The following is a 4,380-nucleotide window of genomic DNA, read 5'->3' as shown; positions in this document are numbered from 1 at the left end:
TATATATATATATATATATATATATATATATATATATATATAAATAAGTTGTCTGTCTCTGTAACGATGACTCTGGTCAAACATTTTCAATGGAAAGCTCCCAGTAGTGGGAAATTCGCAATTTTTACGTAGTTTGAAACACATATATAAATCTATCTATATTCACAGGTGGGACACAGGGACACAACTACAATGGCGCGTAACTAATATTGCGTGTAACGACTTACGCGCGCGGGGGGGCTTGGGGGGGCGCGAAGCGCCCCACCAACTAGGTGTTGGGGTGGCGCGAAGCGCCACCCCAACAGCTAGTATATATATATATATAGATATATATACTAGCTGTTGGGGTGGCGCTTCGCGCCACCCCAACACCTAGTTGGTGTAAAGGACTTGTAAAGGACTGCCTGGTCTTGAATCTTGGTCAAAACAATATCGTTGATTTCGTGGACGTCTATATTTTTGGGTGCGAGAATCGCTCTTTCACTTAGCCATTTATTATTTTTATACTTTTTTAGAATATTCGGAAATACTTTTTCAATCAATTCATTTTTGGACGTCACTAAATTACAGAAATCAGCAGGTAGTTGTATACGTCCTGAAATTGAGTCTACTGGGAGCTTTCCGTTTCCCATTGCCAGCAATTGATCTGAAAATGTTTGACCAGAGTCATCGTTTTGCAATCGGACACGCATATTTGTAGTTCATTTTAATGTTTTTACGTGTGCCCATAAATTAGAATTTTTCAGGCAAGCATTCATTTCGTCTGCAGGAGTTGATCTAGGTATTATAGGTAATGTTTGCCTGAAATCTCCCGCAAGCAATATTAAGGTGCTGCCAAAGAGTTTCAACTTCCCTCGCAAATCTTTCAAGCATTGATCCAGAGCCTCGAGCGATTTTTTGTGTGCCATTGTGCACTCATCCCAAATAATAAGTTTGCATTGCTGCAATACTTTACCCATCCCAGATGATTTGGAAATATTGCACGTGGGAGTTTCTGTAGAATGCAAGTTCAGAGGCAATTTCAAAGCGGAATGAGCAGTTCTTCCACCAGGCAGAAATGTTGCGGCTATTCCGGACGAAGCAATTGCCAACGCTATATCATTTTTTGATCGAATTGATGCCAGAATCAGTTTTATCACAAACGTTTTACCAGTACCTCCTGGCGCATCCAAAAAGAAAATTTCTCCAACGTTGTTATCGACACAATGCATTATCGTATCATAAATGTCTTTTTGTTCCGACGTTAACTTGGAAATGTTATTTTGTACATACGACAATAGATCACTCGTACTGTAACTTTGTTCACGATCCAATTCTACACATGTCGAAACAGCAGCGATACGGTTAGGTGAAGGCATTCCCAAATCCTGAAGAGATTTGTTTGCCATACTTACGCACAAATCTTCTATAACCACTAAAGTGTAGTTATAAATTTCTGATGTAAAATCAAAAGTCATATCTGACGTCTGTAACTGTTTTCAATGAAGTATATCTTCGGACATTTTTGACTTATATTTTTCCCATAACTCTGTAGGAGCTGATGGAGAGCAAGTTGTTAAAATGATGCCAAACAATGCACGAATTTGACTTGGGGTTGACGTTTCGCACGCGTCATTGATGCAGTTATCCCAGTGTTTGTCACTTTCTCTATCAGCAGCAAGCCTGATTTCTTGCTGTTCTTGTAATTCCTCGGCACACCTTCTTTTTTCACATTCTCTTTTAGCAGCAAGTCTGCTTCCGCGTTGCTCTGGTCGTTCCTCGGCATGCTTTCTGTTCTTTCTTTCTCTATCAGCCTCAAGCCTGTTTCCCTGCTGTTCTTTTGATTCCTCGGCACGCCTTCTTTTTTCACTTTCTCTTTTAGCAGCAAGTCTGCTTTCGCGTTGCTCTGGTAGTTCCTCGGCACGCTTTCTTTTCTGACTTTCTCTATCAGCAGCAAGTTTTTTGGCATAGACTCTTTGAGCATCTTGATCAGTCATTGTAAACTTAAACATTAATAGATTTCTACGTGAACATATGTCTTATATAACTTGAATGACGTCACCGTCAAAGCAAAAATGACGGCAACTAATTTCATGACGTCGAGAAATTTTTATATAGATAGATAGATAGATAGATACAATACAAATTAACTGCGTAAAACTTGCGAATATACAACATTCTTCGCTGTCCAATTGTCGCTGCATATAAATAGATTGTCAGGTTTACCGATCCTCGAACATTCAACGTACAATTGTCCATGGGAAAAACAATCAGTATTAAGATCTATACCACATTTTTCTAATGATTGACCTTGAGCTTTGTTAATGGTGATTGCAAATGCTAATCGAATTGGGAATTGCAATCTTTTAAATTGAAAAGGCAGATCCGTTGGAATCATGGGAATGCGAGGAATAAGAACAGCCTCACCCTCAAAAGGCCCTGTCAAGATTGTGGCCTCTATTAGGTTTTCCATTGTTTTTTTACGGCAAGTCGAGTGCCATTGCAAAGCTTTGGTGGGTTTATATTTCTTAAAAGTATTATTGGTACGCCTATTTTTAGTTGTAGCACGTGTGATGGAAACCCTGAAAGATCTATGGAATTTAAAAATTCAGATGGATAATTAACCGCTTCATTTGGTTCCAAAACTGTGTCGATTGACTTGTAAAGGACTGCCTGGTCTCGAATCTTGGTCAAAACAATATTGTTGATTTCGTGGACGTCTATATTTTTGGGTGCGAGAATCGCTCTTTCACTTAGCCATTTATTATTTTTATAATTTTTTAGAATATTCGGAAATACTTTTTCAATCAATTCATTTTTGGACGTCACTAAATTACAGAAATCAGCAGGTAGTTGTATACGTCCTGAAATTGAGTCTACTGGGAGCTTTCCGTTTCCAATTGTCAGCAATTGATATGAAAATGTTTGACCAGAGTCATCGTTTTGCAATCGGACACGAATATTTGTAGTTAATTTTAATATTTTTACGTGTGCCCATAAATTAGAATTTTTCAGGCAAGCATTCATTCGTCTTCAATGGCTCTGGTGGTGCAGCCAATAGAGGAAGTTTAACTTTTCCTGAGGCGCAACACATTCCCATTGTTTCACCATTGAATTTCAAGGCCTTGCAATAGGGACAAATTTTAGACATTGTCCCGATTGGAACACATCTACTCAAGCTATAATCATCGACTGGGTTGTACCTGAATGCCAGGCGATAACTTTCAGGTTACTCTGATTCCTCGGCACGCTTTCTTTTCTTACTTTCTCTATCAGCAGCAAGCCTGATTTCTTGCTGTTCTTGTGATTCCTCGGCACGCTTTCTTTTCTTACTTTCTCTATCAGCAGCAAGCCTGATTTCTTGATGTTCTTGTAATTCCTCGGCACGCCTTCTTTTTTCACTTTCTCTTTTAGCAGCAAGTCTGCTTCCGCGTTGCTCTGGTAGTTCCTCAGCACGCTTTCTGTTTTTTTTTCTCTATCAGCCTCAAGCCTGTTTCCTTGCTGTTCTTTTGATTCCTCGGCACGCTTTCTGTTCTTTCTTTCTCTATCAGCCTCAAGCCTGTTTCCTTGCTGTGCTTTTGATTCCTCGGCACGCTTTCTGTTCTTTCTTTCTCTATCAGCCTCAAGCCTGTTTCCTTGCTGTTCTTTTGATTCCTCGGCACGCTTTCTTTTCTGACTTTCTCTATCAGCAGCAAGTTTTTTGGCATAGACTCTTTGAGCATCTTCATCGGCTTTTGCCATGGTAAGTTCATCAGTCATTGTAAACTTAAACATTTCTACGTGAACATATGAACATATGTCATACATATGATTTCTACGTGAACATATGTCTTAAATATCTTGAATGACGTCACCGTCAAATCAAAAATGACGACAACTAATTTCATGACGTCAGTCAACACAGAAACATGACGTCACCTGATCCACAGACAGACCCACAGACAGACAACTTATTTTTATATATATAGATATATATATATATACAAGCTGTTGGGGTGGCGCTTTGCGCCACCCCAACACCTAGTTGGTGGGGCGCTTCGCGCCCCCCCCCCAAGCCCCCCAGCGCGCGTAAGTCGTTACGCGCCATATTAGTTACGCGCCATTGTAGTTGTGTCCCTGTGTCCCATCTGTGAATATAGATAGATTTATGTATGTGTTTCAAACTACGTAAAAATTGCGAATATACAACATTCTTGGCTTTCCCATTGTCTGTGCATATACAAAGCCGTATGTACTAATAATGACGTCATATGCAAACGCTGTTTTTACAAACAAACAAACATGCATACACACAACTCGTTTTTATATAGATAGATAGATAGATAGATACAATACAAATTAACTGCGTAAAACTTGCGAATATACAACATTCTTCGCTGTCCAATTGTCGCTGCATATAAA

Source organism: Artemia franciscana, unplaced genomic scaffold, assembly GCF_032884065.1.
Source record: "Artemia franciscana unplaced genomic scaffold, ASM3288406v1 Scaffold_2657, whole genome shotgun sequence".
NCBI lineage: Eukaryota > Metazoa > Arthropoda > Branchiopoda > Anostraca > Artemiidae > Artemia > Artemia franciscana.
Note: the sequence above shows the minus strand (reverse complement) of the source record.